Source organism: Salvelinus namaycush, unplaced genomic scaffold (genome assembly GCF_016432855.1).
Source record: "Salvelinus namaycush isolate Seneca unplaced genomic scaffold, SaNama_1.0 Scaffold359, whole genome shotgun sequence".
NCBI lineage: Eukaryota > Metazoa > Chordata > Actinopteri > Salmoniformes > Salmonidae > Salvelinus > Salvelinus namaycush.
In genome coordinates, this window is record NW_024060552.1 from 154583 (window position 1) to 172303 (window position 17721).

Sequence of the window (17721 nt, forward strand, 5' to 3'; positions counted from 1 at the left end):
TTGGAGGTTACTAGAACACACTATTTTTAATGTTTCAAGATTGCATTGAAAAAGGTGAAATGGTCTCCACTATGAAACAGGGCCTTATTTCACTGAAGCCCGATAAAGACCCTTCTCTTATTGACAATTGGAGACCAATTACTTTATTAAATATTGATTACAGATTGATTGCTCTGGTTTATGCCAAAAGATTAATGAAAGGAATAGTTACCATTATAAATGAGACTCAAACAGGATTTATGAAGGGCCGTCACATAAGCTCTACCATTCGTTTAGTCTTGGACCTTCTAGATTATTCAGATGCAATTGACTCAGATGCGGGTGTCTTATTTTTGGACTTCTGTAAATCCTTTGACACAATGGAACATGAATTTCTCTTTAGGTCTCTTAAACTTTTTGGGTTTCGGTGATTTTTATTTTGTCAAGGTCATTCGCATGTTTTAAAAAATGTATAAATAGTTCTGTTACTAAACCGTAATACATCCAAAAGATTCAATATAGACAGAAGTGTACGACAGGGATGCCCAATTTTGCCATTTTTATTAATTTTGGTTGTGGAACTTCTACCTCTAGATATTCTGAATAATGCACATTTGTATGGCTTAACCATTTTTAACAAAGAAAACTAAATTTCCCAATTGGCTGATGATACTACTCTTTTGTTAAGAGACAAAGCCCAGGTCGCCCATGCCCTTAATGCTATACCTGCATTTTCTATTGCATCAGGATTAAAACTGAACGTTTCTAAATGTGAAATATTATGTTTATATGACTCTGATGATAAAGAAATTAAAAACATTCTTCTAAAGTACGGTGTTAAATATTTAGGAAAACATCTATCAAAAAAACACTTAGTCAGACAACATATGAATTTCTCTCCTAAAATGTATAAAACCGAGAATATATTTAATAATTGTCTACAAAGGGATCTTTCTATACTTTGGAGAGTACTTCTGTCCAAGGCAGAGGGACTGTTTCGCTTTGTGTACCCTTCATTATCTTTATGTGTAAATGCCTCTACCTGTAAAGAGATCAACAAGACGTTTCTTGACTTGTAAAAAATAGGTCAAACAAACTTAAAGAAGTCAGTCCTCTCGAATTAAAGACCTGAAGGAGGTCTGAAAGTGTTGGATGTTGTTGACATAAATATCACTTTCAAGATCAACTGGTTGTAAGTCGCTCTGGATAAAAGCGTCTGCTAAATGACTTAAATGTAAATGTAAATGGTTGAAAAAATGTTTGGTCAATACAGAATCAATTTGGTATTTAATGCCAAACAATGTGTTTTAATAAGTTGGGAGGTCAATTTTTACTGAAATGTAATTATATCCCTGAAAGATTACCTGCTAAATTAGCTAGGTTTCACCAGCAAGCTTTAATGTCCTGGAAAATATGTTTCCTGCACAGATTTTCCCCACATAAAGCTCTTTTGTGGAATAATTCAGACATAACTGTAAGGAATAAGTCATTGTTCTACCCCAGCTGGCATGAGAGGAATATTGACTTTGTTCTTGATGTTTTTGACAACAAGGGTAATATTCTCACATATGAACAATTTATAATATTGAAAGAGTTTCCAATACCTTTCAGAGAGTTTATTTCTGTGATCAAAGCCGTTCCCAGTGGTCTAACTACACTAATGAAAACTCATCTTAGCTTTGGTGATGATGACAAATCTTACCCAGAACTCAGTTTGGAAGGCGTGGGCTTACTTAAGAAATCTTGTTGTAACAAATACATAAAACACATTTTTCCATTCAAGGAACCAACATGTCTGGAGGAGGGAACTTGTTTTTTGGAACATGCTTATTCCTGACATAGTCTGGGGAAAAAAAGCTTGGTTGATGCCTTACAAATATTGTATACCAAACAAATTTAAGGAAGTGCACTTTAAGATTCTACATAAGATATATCCATGTAATTCTATGTTGTCCAAATTTGCTGATATTGATAATATCTGTGGAGGTGAAAATCTGTGATAGATTTTAAATAAAAATTAAAAAATACTTATTTACCTTTTTGAACACTATAATAACAAATATTTTGTATTTGAATTTAATTATCTTGTAAAGACATTATCCTTAATAAATAACAACCAGAATAACATATTCCTGGATCGTGTAGATTTTTTTCAGAGTGAATACAATTGGATTAGAATTGTCATATTTAAAAAAAGAAAATATAATATTTTTTATGTTATTTATATATGTTATATATTTTTGTATTATTTAGTATTTTTTTGTTTATACCTGTATTATTATTATTATTTGACATGTTTGATGTAGGGATGTAAGTTGTTGATCATTTTGTATAATGAATAAAAAATAAAATAATATAAAAGGCTAAATTGAGCTCTGTACACCATCGCACCTCTCAAATGTTGTGACAATGTGGATGGCGCCATATAGCTCCGCATTGACATGATTGGTTGACGGTAGGTGAGGGCGGGAGATCTTGTAACAAACACAAACTCACTTCCTTGACAACTTCCTTCACAACAGCTCTGCGTTGTTCCGGGAAGCGCAAGAAGTATAAATGCCCTGACATCTGCAGAGGCCGTATCACAGTAAATGCTGCTCGACCAATGCAGATGTCGGATTGACAAATGCGGCGCCTGTCAGCCTAGATCATTACTTTAGCTGTGCAACGGTCGATATGCAATAATTTTAATCTGTACTTGCATACGACGTAGTTTGGGTCCATTCAAAGCGCGGTACATTTTCAACCAACCTTTACTTGCCGATACTTCCTTAATTCTCATCTGGAAGGTAAAGATTTGTATTTATTTAACCTTTAATTTTGACAGGGAGTCAGTGCTGAGACCACGGTCTCTTTTCCAGATGAGCCCTCTATAGCATCACAATACATCATTTTCATTAGGAATTTAGCAAACTCTCTTATCCAGAGCGATTCACAGTCAGTGCATTGATCTTCAGATAGCAGCTCGGTGGGACAACCACATCTCTCAGTCATAGAAAGTACACTTTTCCTCAAAATAGTTATGAGCAAATTCAGAGCTGGGGGGGGGGGGTCAAGTTCAAGTGTTGTTTGTTTGAGGAAAGTTTGTATTTATATATATATTTGTGTTTTTTTTGGGGGGGGGGGGGGGTGTTTAAGATACTCTTTGAGGAATACAATACACATACAATAAGCATATTAAACTACACATTCATATACGGCAGGTATCCTAGTGGTTAGAGCGTTGGACCTGTAACCGAAAGGTTGCTAGGGATTCGGTTGTTAGAGCGAATCCCCGAGCTGACAAGATAAAAAAATATGACGTTCGGCCCCTGAACAAGGCACTGTTCCTAGGCCATCATTCTACATAATCATTTATTCTTAACTGACTTGCCTAGTTAAATATAGATAAAATAAAAAAAATATGCACAAAATATGTAGTTATACACAACACACGAAAAGCAAAACACAAAACAGCCATTCTTCAGTAAAAACGTCTCCTAGCAACCATCTGAAATTCCCTAGAGTCACCACTTTCCTCCCATTTTAAAGTGTATTGCAGATCACTCCACACGTAAGGTGCAAGGAAGTTAAAGGCGGATTTACCTAAATCTCTAGACATCAAAGGAGTCTCCAGAGTTAACCGACCCTGTGAATGGGTTTGATAACTTGTCATTTTAAATCTTAACAGTGATGTTAGGTAAAGTTGGACGTTTGTGGAGCAGGGCTTTGTAAACAAAAAGAGAGTAATGATGTGATCTACGTGACTTCAAAGAGGTCCAGCCAACCTTTTGGTAAAGAATACAGTGATGAGTAATAAAACTGTGTCCTGTGATAAAACGAAGGGCGCTATGACAAACGGCATCCAGAGGTTTAAGAGTAGAGGCAGCTGCACTTTGATAAATAGTATCACCATAATCAACAACTGGTAGAAAGGTTGATTGGACAATCTGCTTCCTGCTGACTAGAGAGAGACACGATTTGTTTCTGTAAAACAAGAAAGACCATTAACGAGCTCATTCGTATGTTTTTTAAACAATAAATCATTGTCAATCCAAGTACCAAAGTATTTGTATACAGGGACTCGTTCGATTATAGAACCAGCCGATGAGTAGAGATGTAATCCGTCTTAGACAATCTTAGGAGAACTTGAAAACAAGTATTTAGTTTGGAACGTAATAAGTACCCGTTTTAAATCAGTGAGGGCTTCCTGCACTGCTGCAAAATCAGACGGTCGCCTTGTCTCAGCCAGGTCAGCAGGGGGGGTAATCAGACTGTAGCCTTGTCTCAGCCAGGTCAGCAGGGGGGGTAATCAGACTGTAGCCTTGTCTCAGCTAGGTCAGCAGGGGGGTAATCAGACTGTAGCCTTGTCTCAGCTAGGTCAGCAGGGGGGGGGGGGGGGGGGGGGTAATCAGACTGTAGCCTTGTCTCAGCTAGGTCAGCAGGGGGGGTAATCAGACTGTAGCCTTGTCTCAGCCAGGTCAGCAGGGGGGGTAATCAGACTGTAGCCTTGTCTCAGCCAGGTCAGCAGGGGGGGTAATCAGACTGTAGCCTTGTCTCAGCTAGGTCAGCAGGGGGGTAATCAGACTGTAGCCTTGTCTCAGCTAGGTCAGCAGGGGGGTAATCAGACTGTAGCCTTGTCTCAGCCAGGTCAGCAGGGGGGGTAATCAGACTGTAGCCTTGTCTCAGCTAGGTCAGCAGGGGGGGTAATCAGACTGTAGCCTTGTCTCAGCCAGGTCAGCAGGGGGGGTAATCAGACTGTAGCCTTGTCTCAGCTAGGTCAGCAGGGGGGTAATCAGACTGTAGCCTTGTCTCAGCCAGGTCAGCAGGGGGGGTAATCAGACTGTAGCCTTGTCTCAGCTAGGTCAGCAGGGGGGTAATCAGACTGTAGCCTTGTCTCAGCTAGGTCAGCAGGGGGGGGGGGGGGGGGGGTAATCAGACTGTAGCCTTGTCTCAGCCAGGTCAGCAGGGGGGGTAATCAGACTGTAGCCTTGTCTCAGCTAGGTCAGCAGGGGGGGGGGGGGGGGGGGATAGTCAGACCGTAGTCTTGTCTCAGCTAGGTCAGCAGTTGCGTAACATAATAGTATCATGAGGCATAGAGATTAAATGTACCACTTTTAACAGATTGACAAATAGTGAAAAGAACAGGTCCTTCAGAACACCTTGATGTACTTCAGGAAAATTCTGACTTTACCCCATCAATCACGATGGCCTGAGTTCTGGCACTGATATAATCATGAAACCGTGAACAGGCGTCAGACCTCAGGCTTATTGAGGACAACTTTATTCAATTAAATAGCATGATAAACAGTATCAACATCTTTAGACAGGTCCACAAACAAAGCAGCACATGTCATTTTAGTGTCTAAAGTATTGAGAATCTCATTAACAACTAATGTGGTGGCTGTAATAGTGCTATGTCCAGGACTGATCCCTGATTGGATGCCCCAGGACTAAACCCTGATTGGATGTCCAGGGCTGAACCCTGATTGGATGTCCAGGACTGAACCCTGATTGGATGTCCAGGACTGAACCCTGATTGGATGTCCAGGACTGAACCCTGATTGGATGCCCCAGGACTGAACCCTGATTGGATGCCCCAGGACTGAACCCTGATTGGATGCCCCAGGACCGAACCCTGATTGGATGCCCCAGGACCGAAACCTGATTGGATGCCCCAGGACCGAACCCTGATTGGATGCCCCAGGACCGAACCCTGATTGGATGCCCCAGGACCGAACCCTGATTGGATGCCCCAGGACTGAACCCTGAGTGGATGCTCCAGGACTGAACCCTGATTGGATGCCCCAGGACCGAACCCTGAGTGGATGCCCCAGGACCGAACCCTGAGTGGATGCCCCAGGACCGAACCCTGAGTGGATGCCCCAGGACCGAACCCTGAGTGGATTCCCCAGGACCGAACCCTGAGTGGATGCCCCAGGACCGAACCCTGAGTGGATGCCCCAGGACCGAACCCTGAGTGGATGCCCCAGGACCGAACCCTGAGTGGATGCCCCAGGACCGAACCCTGAGTGGATGCCCCAGGACCGAACCCTGAGTGGATGCCCCAGGACCGAACCCTGAGTGGATGCCCCAGGACCGAACCCTGAGTGGATGCCCCAGGACCGAACCCTGAGTGGATGCCCCAGGACCGAACCCTGAGTGGATGCCCCAGGACCGAACCCTGAGTGGATGCCCCAGGACCGAACCCTGAGTGGATGCCCCAGGACCGAACCCTGAGTGGATGCCCCAGGACCGAACCCTGAGTGGATGCTCCAGGACCGAACCCTGAGTGGATGCCCCAGGACCGAACCCTGATTGATTTACACTCAAAATACATTTCTCAGATAAAAAAAGAGCAAAGTTGTACATTTTACCAACGATTCTAGAATCTTATCTAGACCAGGAAGTCTTGAAATGGGGCGATAATGGTTAAGATCTCTACTATCCCGTCCTTATGGAGCGGCAGAACAACAGCTGATTACCATACTTATGGAATATTTCCTGATATTGTTAAATACAAAAAAAAGAGTGGGTTATTGAGCCAACAATAATGGGCGCTGCACACTTGACCAATTGGATCCCGGTTTGTTTGACTGCTGTGGATTTCTTGTCTACTAGCAAAGCATCCCACCACTTATTTTTCTGTAAATAGTCAAAGCAATTATTTTTAGGCTATCATTTCTCTGATCATTCAGCAGGTTTCCCATGTCAGCATCCAGCCCAATATCATTGTGAATAGGTTTAGAAGTTCTTTCAAAGAGAGAGACAGCCCGCTGGAATAAAATGGTGACTCAATACATCAACAATGACATTTTTTCCCCCGTGATGAGACCAGTGTCTGAATTCATATGTTGTGGCAGAGAGGACAAAGTAGAACCCTTCAGGGATAATTTATCAAAGGGAGAAAATCATATTTGGGGTGAAATGCCCCTTACAGTGGATTTGTGTCTGAAGGCTCACGGTGTCAGAATCTACAATGAACCGTTGTTTACTTCAGCCTTGAGTTAGCATAATTAGCTAGCAGTGTCTAAATCCGTGAATGGAAACGGTTGGACCGTTACAGGAAATACTGCATTGCAAGTTGAAACTTCCTCAAAAACACTTCAAACTAAGTTTGATATTTGGTGGCGGGAGCAGGGATGTTTTTACATACATACTGCTGAAATAAATCACTGTAATATGGTTACTTAGAACTGGAACTAATTCCTGACGTAGCCACAGAGCATTAGGTGCCTCATTTATGAACCCCATAACATGCTTATGCCAATTTTTCACAAATAACTTAGCATTTTTTAAAACATTAACTTGACTTGAGAATGTGCTTATCCTCGCAGACCTTCCACCATGAATAGACACTGTTTTCTAGTGGTGTCTGTATTTGGAATACAAGAAAGCAAAAGCCTTGTGACTCTTACTCATACATATTTTTTTTAAACTGTTAGCTAAATATAATAACAAGATGGAATAATTTGCTGTTAGTGAGAAAAGCTAAAACCAATTTATTTATCTTTGCATTCTAAAATAATTAGAAAGGCATCTACAGTGCATTCAGAAAGTATTCAGACCCCTTGATTTTTTTTTCTCCTAATTTTGTTACGTTATGGCGTTATTCTAAAACTGTTTAAATTGTTTTTTTCCCCCGTCATCAATCTACACACAATACCCCATAATAACATCACAATACCCCATAATTACATCACAATACCCCATAATAACATCACAATACCCCATAATGACATCACAATACCCCATAATGACATCACAATACACCATAATGACAAAGCAAAAACAGGACCTCAGACTGGGGAGAGAATGCCAAGAGTGTGCAAAGCTGTCATCAAGGCAAAGGGTGGCTAATTTGAAGAATCTCAAATATATTTGGATTTATTTTAACACTTGTTTCTGGTTACTACATGATTCCATGTGTGTTATTTCATAGTTTTGATGTCTTTACGATTATTCTACAATGTAGAAAATAGTAAAAAATGAAGAAAAACCGTTGAATGGCATCCAAATTACTTTTGACTGATACTGTATGTAAATAAGGTATTTCTGTTTTTTTTGTTTTAATACATTTGCACAAATTTAAAAAGACCTGTTTTCGCTTTGTCATTATGAGTTATGTGTAGATTGCTGAGGATTTACTTTTTAAAATTTTATATATTGTAGAATAAGGCTGTAACGTTTACTTCCTGAAAGCACTGTAGATCAGAGATCTAAAATGTAAGTGTTCTATTTAATTCTGTAGTATATAAATAACCTCTGCTCCTCCTCTCCTTCCCTGCAGACTCCCTGCAGCTCTCTGTCTCTGAAGAGGAGGTTCCCCCCGAGCAGCAGCACTGTGAGCAGGAGTGGAGCCCCAGTCTGAGGCAGAAGGACCCAGAGACCACACAGATTAAAGAGGAACAGGAGGAAGTCAGGACCAGTCAGGAGGAAGAGCAGCTTCAAGGGCTCATTGATACCAAAGACTCCATATTCACTCCTTCCTGTGTGAAAAGTGAATGTGATCAGGAGGACCCACGTCAAGAAGCCATACTAGCTGAACACCCAACTCTCAGTCCACTGAAAACATCTAAACTACAGTTGTTTCGTGTGTTGTTAAATGAATGTTTAACGGCATCTGCTGCTGTGGAGATTTTTGGTGCGGTTGAGGAAACTGTAGCAGAGTACCAGGAAGAGAATGATCTGCTACGGAGACTGCTGCGGATCACTCCGGAGATACAACTATGTAGAATAGGTTCGTATGTAGATCTAATACCTAGCTAGCAATAGTTCTAGAAAATTAATAAACTGTTTAGGCTTTCAGACAATTTTAAGTAGTAGCTTTTTTATAAATAATTGTACTGTGATGGGATAAAAGTAGCACTGACGTACCAATGCTTGGACAGCATCGTCACACATTGTTCCATTGACGAATGTTGAATAAAATTGTATTTTAATGTACTCTATTTCTAGAAAGTTCTTCCTTATGTTGCCCTTCTGACTCCAGTGCTACATTGAAGTAATTCAACGTCTATTTTGTTTTAGCTGAGGACGATGATTTGGTCAAGTGTGAAACGTTTTATCTAGAAACAATTGATCCTTGATTGCGATAAGGTTATTGGAAACCTCGAACACAACAAATTCATAATTTTCCTAAATATCTTTACAAATATAAAAGATACACTTTTTTTTTTTTTTTTAACACAAACCAATATTTTGTTTTGCAGTTATACAAAAAGTCTGCGTGACTTTTGTACACGTTGGCAGCGGTGTGTTCCATAGTAGGAACCCGAGTGAATGAGAGTAAATACCTAGCTAACTTCACTCAGACATGTTTAAAGGCTGTGTTTTATTTAATTATGTGGTGTTATGATGATATTCATTGAGATCTATAATTCACATTTGTGATTCAAGTGTTCTATTTAATTCTGTAGTATATAAATAACCTCTGCTCCTCCTCTCCTTCCTTCCAGACTCCCTGCAGCTCTCTGTCTCTGAAGAGGAGGTTCCCCCTGAGCAGCAGCACTGTGAGCAGGAGTGGAGCCCCAGTCTGGGACAGGAGGACCCAGAGACCACACAGATTAAAGAGGAACAGGAGGAAGTCAGGACCAGTCAGGAGGAAGAGCAGCTTCAAAGGGTCTTTGATACCAAAGACTCCATATCCACTCCTTCCTGTGTGAAAAGTTCAATCCCACCATTGGATCCGAACACGTCAATGGGGAAACAGTGTTGCCATGACTGTGGTGAAACTTTTGCTCTGAAAGCTGATCTGCAGAAGCATGTGACTCTCACCAAGAAGAGACCCAGTGAATGTGTCTTCTGCAAAAAACGCTACAACTCCACCTGTAAACTAAAGGCCCATGTCCGACTCTGTCACGGTGTGAAACCTTTCACCTGCCCTGTTTGTGGCAAGACCTTCAAACTAAAGAAATATCTGTCCAGACACATCAGGATGCACACAGGAGAGAAATCATTTATCTGCGGTGACTGTGGGAAGAGCTTCTACCGCAAGGAGAACCTAACTATGCATTTACGGATTCACACAGGGGAGAAACTCTTCATCTGTGGTGACTGCGGGAAGAGCTTCAGTATCAAGAATAACCTAAACATGCATAAACTGATTCACACAGGAGAGAAACCATTTAGTTGTGGTTACTGTGGGAAGAGCTTCAGTCAGAAGGGGGACCTAGGGAGGCATATATTGATTCACACAGGAGAGAAACCGTTTAGCTGTGAAGACTGTGATAAAAGTTTCAGACACAAGGGGTCCCTAACCAAACATATATGGACTCACACAGGAGAGAAACCATTTAGCTGTGGTGACTGTGGGAAAAACTTTTATCGTAAGGAACACTTAACCGTGCATCTGCTGACTCACACAGGAGAGAAACCATTTATTTGTGGTGACTGTGGGAAGAGCTTCAATCAGAAGGGGTCCCTTAAGGCACATATACTGATTCACACAGGAGAGAAACTATTTATCTGTGGTGACTGTGGGAAAAGCTTCAGTCTGAAGAAGCACTTAACTGTGCACATACTGACTCATACAGGAGAGAAACCATTTAGCTGTGGTGACTGTGGGAAAAGCTTCGCTCAGAAGGCCCACCTAAATAATCATATACGTACTCACACAGGAGAGAAACCATTTAGCTGCTTTGACTGCGGGAAAAGCTTTAGTCAAAAGGGTGTCCTAGGGAGACACATACTGACTCACACAGGAGAGAAATCATTTAGCTGTAGTGACTGTGGGAAAAGCTTCAGTCTGAAGGACCACCTAAATAAGCATATACTGACTCACACAGGAGAGAAACCATTTAGCTGTTGTTACTGCGGGAAAAGTTTTAGTCAGAAGGGGGTCCTAGTTAGACACATACGGACTCACACAGGAGAGAAACCTTTTAGCTGTTGTTACTGTGGGAAAAGCTTCAGTCAGAAGGTGGTTCTAGGGAGACACATACGGACTCACACAGGAGAGAAACAATTTAGCTGTGGCGACTGTGGGAAAAGCTTTAGTGTCAAGAGGAACCTAATCAAACACAAACTGATTCACACAGGAGAGAAACAACATGGCTGCTCAGTCTGTGATAAAATATTCACTCAGAAGACTAATCTGTTGAGGCATGTCAAAAACAACCACAAAGAAAGTAAATGAGGACACAGAGAGGGGACTAAGAGAGTATTGAGATACACCTGTGGACCAAGTCTAGCTGGTCCTCTTGATCCTGCTCAGTCCAATTTCACAGTAATGATATAATGGGGCTGTTGTCTGAACCTAACAGGTAATGTTGCTACTCTTTGTGTATGAAATGGACAATCTGCAGTTCATACAACCACCACTTTTTAGGTAAACAACTGAGGGATGGTGTTGGAGAATTGTAAAACACTAAAATTCATAGATTTGATAAATGGATGCAAGATGTCAAACTATTGAGCTAATGTATCTAATTTGCCTGTAGCTACTTGTTCATTTTGAAAGGGGGAAACAGAAGTGTATACTACAATGTATGATTTGGCAAGTTAGTCATTTAGCTAGCCAAAATATTCTGAAATAACGTGTTAGAAAGATAAGCATGAAAGGGTTATGGTCTGATTGTCTCAACAACCCAAAAAACATATATCTAAGTGTAGGGTACTAAGTGAATTAGAAAATCAATTGTTATTTCTGGTTGCTTATCAAAGTTAGCTGGCTAACTCCTCAAACCAGCTACGTACTATACCCCTCTGGTTGTTTATCAAAGTTAGCTGGCTAACTCCTCAAACCAGCTACGTAGTATACCCCTCTGGTTGCTTATCAAAGTTAGCTGGCTAACTCCTCAAACCAGCTACGTAGTATACCCCTCTGGTTGCTTAGCAAAGTTAGCTGGCTAACTCCTCAAACCAGCTACGTAGTATACCCCTCTAGTTGCTTATCAAAGTTAGCTGGCTAACTCCTCAAACCAGCTACGTAGTATACCCCTCTGGTTGCTTATCAACGTTAGCTGGCTAACTCCTCAAACCAGCTACGTAGTATACCCCTCTAGTTGCTTATCAAAGTTAGCTGGCTAACTCCTCAAACCAGCTACGTAGTATACCCCTCTAGTTGCTTATCAAAGTTAGCTGGCTAACTGCTCAAACCAGCTACGTAGTATACCCCTCTAGTTGCTTATCAAAGTTAGCTGGCTAACTCCTCAAACCAGCTACGTAGTATACCCCTCTGGTTGCTTATCAACGTTAGCTGGCTAACTCCTCAAACCAGCTACGTAGTATACCCCTCTGGTTGCTTATCAAAGTTAGCTGGCTAACTCCTCAAACCAGCTACGTAGTATACCCCTCTGGTTGCTTATCAAAGTTAGCTGGCTAACTCCTCAAACCAGCTACGTAGTATACCCCTCTAGTTGCTTATCAAAGTTAGCTGGCTAACTCCTCAAACCAGCTACGTAGTATACCCCTCTGGTTGCTTATCAAAGTTAGCTGGCTAACTCCTCAAACCAGCTACGTAGTATACCCCTCTGGTTGCTTATCAAAGTTAGCTGGCTAACTCATTGATCCTGCTTTGTAGTGTACCCCTCTGGTTGCTTATCAAAGTTAGCTGGCTAACTCATTGACCCTGTTTTGTAGTGTACCCCTCTGCAGTTACAACAACAACAAAGTGGGCACCCGCCACTGTTTTGCTAAACAGCTGAGGGATAGGGGTTGGAGAAATGTAAACACTCAAATTCAGACAGATTTATGATAGTTAATCTTATTTATTACATTAAATATTGCACAATTTACCATATCAGTGCAGACAAGCGTCAGAGCCAGTGTAGTAGGATTCTATCTTAGTCCTGTATTGACGCTTTGCCTGTTTGATGGTTCGTCAGAGGGTGTAGGATTCCTTATAAGCATCCCGCTCCTTGAAAAGCGTCAGCTCTAGTCTTTAGTTCAGTGCGGATGTTGCCTGTAATGCATGGCTTCTGGTTGGCGTATGTACCTACGGTTTGTGTGGACGATGTTGTCGATGCACTTATTAATGAAGCCGGTGACTGATGTGGTATCGGATGAATCCCTGAAGCTTGGCTGCAACCCTTCTAAGCCTATGCTGCCCTTCAGTCACTAAACCTTTTGCGCTGATGGAAACATAGATTATCCCAGATACTACTCCAGCTGCTCTCTGCATCTGGCTGTGTGTTCTTTCATAGTCTGAGAGTGTCTGGTCGACACGGTGGTGGCACAGGGCTACTTATTTCTCTTAAATGGAGATTTTCTATTTTATCCCTCACTCACCTGTCCATCTCCTCATTCTGTCCCATATTTCCTCCCGTCTGGCTCGGTTCTCCCCTCCTGCTCCGTGGCTGAGTGACTCATTGCGAGCTTACAGAACAGAGCTACGGGCAGCTGAGCGAAAATGTGGAATACTTCCGGAGGACCTTCACTCCCTCCCCTCTACCTTGTCTTCCTTTGTATTCACTGCTAAAGCCACTTTCTCTCTAAATGTCAAGCTTCTGCCTCTAACCCCAGAAACTATTTTCCCTCCTTAATCCTCTACCCCCTCCCTCCTTAATCCTCTACCCCCTCCCTCCTTAATCCTCTACCCCCTCCCTCCTTAATCCTCTACCCCCTCCCTCCTTAATCCTCTACCCCCTCCCTCCTTAATCCTCTACCCCCTCCCTCCTTAATCCTCTACCCCCTCCCTCCTCCTGTGGACCAGTTTATCAAGAAGGTTGACGACATCCTCTCATCATTCACTCAGCCTATTGAGTCCACTGGTCCCACTCACACATGCAGTGGTTCCTCAATTAAACGTTTTGAGTTTATGCCGCGACCGTTTGTAGTAGATGGTGGCATTCTGTCATTGCACCACACTATCACAAGGGGGAGTTAGAACGCTGATTTATCCGTAGTCTAAACTGTGACAGAAATGTATTATATTTTCCTGAATTAATGGATGTGTTTTCAGTCTGAGAGTCTCTCTTCTCTGGCACTAGTCCTGCATCAGGCCACAACAAAACACAAAATCTGGCGGTGGTCCTGGAGTTGAGAGAGAACTTAGATAAATACAAAGGCCCAAACACACTTGACATGTGGACCGACGATTTTCGAAAAATAGGCAAGGTCAGTTTCTCTATTTTATATCTTTAGACAATTCAAAACATACACATACAAACAACAACTACATCACACCTCCATCTCCAGACCCAACTACATCACACCTCCATCTCCAGACCCACCTGCTCACACCTCCATCTCCAGACCCACCTGCTCACACCTCCATCTCCAGACCCACCTGCTCACACCTCCATCTCCAGACCCACCTGCTCACACCTCCATCTCCAGACCCACCTGCTCACACCTCCATCTCCAGACCCACCTGCTCACACCTCCATCTCCAGACCCACCTGCTCACACCTCCATCTCCAGACCAACTACATCACACCTCCATCTCCAGACCAACTACATCACACCTCCATCTCCAGACCCACCTGCTCACACCTCCATCTCCAGACCCACCTGCTCACACCTCCATCTCCAGACCCACCTGCTCACACCTCCATCTCCAGACCCACCTGCTCACACCTCCATCTCCAGACCCACCTGCTCACACCTCCATCTCCAGACCCACCTGCTCACACCCCCATCTCCAGACCCACCTGCTCACACCTCCATCTCCAGACCCACCTGCTCACACCTCCATCTCCAGACCAACTACATCCCACCTCCATCTCCAGACCCACCTGCTCACACCCCCATCTCCAGACCCACCTGCTCACACCCCCATCTCCAGACCCACCTGCTCACACCTCCATCTCCAGACCCACCTGCTCACACCTCCATCTCCAGACCCACCTGCTCACACCTCCATCTCCAGACCCACCTGCTCACACCCCCATCTCCAGACCCACCTGCTCACACCTCCATCTCCAGACCCACCTGCTCACACCTCCATCTCCAGACCAACTACATCCCACCTCCATCTCCAGACCCACCTGCTCACACCCCCATCTCCAGACCCACCTGCTCACACCCCCATCTCCAGACCCACCTGCTCACACCTCCATCTCCAGACCCACCTGCTCACACCTCCATCTCCAGACCCACCTGCTCACACCTCCATCTCCAGACCCACCTGCTCACACCTCCATCTCCAGACCCACCTGCTCACACCTCCATCTCCAGACCCACCTGCTCACACCTCCATCTCCAGACCCAACTACATCACACCTCCATCTCCAGACCAACTACATCACACCTCCATCTCCAGACCCAACTACATCACACCTCCATCTCCAGACCCACCTGCTCACACCTCCATCTCCAGACCAACTACATCACACCTCCATCTCCAGACCCAACTACATCACACCTCCATCTCCAGACCCACCTGCTCACACCCCCATCTCCAGACCCACCTGCTCACACCTCCATCTCCAGACCCACCTGCTCACACCTCCATCTCCAGACCCATCTACTCACACCTCCATCTCCAGACCCAACTACATCACACCTCCATCTCCAGACCCACCTGCTCACACCTCCATCTCCAGACCAACTACATCACACCTCCATCTCCAGACCCAACTACATCACACCTCCATCTCCAGACCCACCTGCTCACACCTCCATCTCCAGACCCACCTGCTCACACCTCCATCTCCAGACCCACCTGCTCACACCTCCATCTCCAGACCCATCTACTCACACCTCCATCTCCAGACCCACCTGCTCACACCTCCATCTCCAGACCCAACTACATCACACCTCCATCTCCAGACCCACCTGCTCACACCCCCATCTCCAGACCCACCTGCTCACACCCCCATCTCCAGACCCACCTGCTCACACCTCCATCTCCAGACCCACCTGCTCACACCTCCATCTCCAGACCAACTACATCCCACCTCCATCTCCAGACCCACCTGCTCACACCCCCATCTCCAGACCCACCTGCTCACACCTCCATCTCCAGACCCACCTGCTCACACCTCCATCTCCAGACCCACCTGCTCACACCTCCATCTCCAGACCCACCTGCTCACACCTCCATCTCCAGACCCACCTGCTCACACCTCCATCTCCAGACCCAACTACATCACACCTCCATCTCCAGACCAACTACATCACACCTCCATCTCCAGACCCAACTACATCACACCTCCATCTCCAGACCCACCTGCTCACACCTCCATCTCCAGACCAACTACATCACACCTCCATCTCCAGACCCAACTACATCACACCTCCATCTCCAGACCCACCTGCTCACACCTCCATCTCCAGACCAACTACATCACACCTCCATCTCCAGACCCAACTACATCACACCTCCATCCCCAGACCCACCTGCTCACACCCCCATCTCCAGACCCACCTGCTCACACCTCCATCTCCAGACCCACCTGCTCACACCTCCATCTCCAGACCCATCTACTCACACCTCCATCTCCAGACCCACCTGCTCACACCTCCATCTCCAGACCCAACTACATCACACCTCCATCTCCAGACCCACCTGCTCACACCCCCATCTCCAGACCCACCTGCTCACACCTCCATCTCTAGACCCATCTACTCACACCCCCATCTCCAGACCCACCTGCTCACACCCCCATCTCCAGACCCACCTGCTCACACCTCCATCTCTAGACCCATCTACTCACACCCCCATCTCCAGACCCACCTGCTCACACCTCCATCTCCAGACCAACTACATCACTCTCTCCAGACCAACTACATCACTCTCCGCCACATGGCCTCAAACTGCACCATTTTGTTTCTCTCCCGTCGCCAACAAACACTTTCAACATTTGGATAATTAAGCATTTAAAGGCTGACATTTTGTTGATTTTAATACTTCCGATGGCTACATTTCAAACTCCACCCATAGCATGGATTATGATAACCTAATCGATTATGATAACCTAATGACAAATAAAGTGAGTTTCTGAAACACGGAGTCCTTCTTTGTTGATGGAAAGAAGACACTGAATGAAGAGAGTCCAGTGAGGATTTGTCAGCATAAAGCTGACTGACTCGTTAATGGCTTTGGATCTAAATAAATAAGTACCAACATTCTTTCTGATCGATAAATAAATGTTTTGACCAAGTTAATCTGCTCATGTTGTGTGTGTTCGGTTATTTGTGACATTGTGGTTACAATGAACACCATTTCTAACTCAATATCACAGACCAGATTGTCCCTCACAAAAAAATGCATGAAAAGATTGTGCATTTAAAAAATAAAATAAAATTCAATCATATATTTGTACCTCTGTAGCTGCTGTGTTTTATTTACATGATGACGATGATGTAATAATGATGATGATGGACAGCTGGAGGAATTTCAAAAACATGTTTTAAAACACTTGTTTTTCACAAGTGTAACAGGTTGTGAATTCTTCGTACCTCAATTTATTTACAAAATGGTCGTTTAATAGCCCGGCTACTGTAGGTGTGAAAATCCCCCCAACTTGCAATGTATTCGATGCTTAAGTACTCTAAAGTTTTTACATTTCTACCTCAAAACCTCATGCAACTGCAAAATGTCAGATAAAGCATATACTGTAAAGTATTTGTTCATCCACATCTTTATGCTTTCGTTAATAAAATAACGATAAAAAATACTTTCAAAATGGAGACGCTTATTTCAATTACGGTCAAAATCTCAGCTACATTTTAGTTGCACTTCCCCCCCCAGCTCCAGCTCCAGCTCCACGACCACGGGTAACCTTTGCTGGGATGATCAATGTATTTGTTGCATTGTTGTATTGTCAGTTTCTCTAGCCAAAAAGTATTGATATACTTTATATTAGATATAAAAAA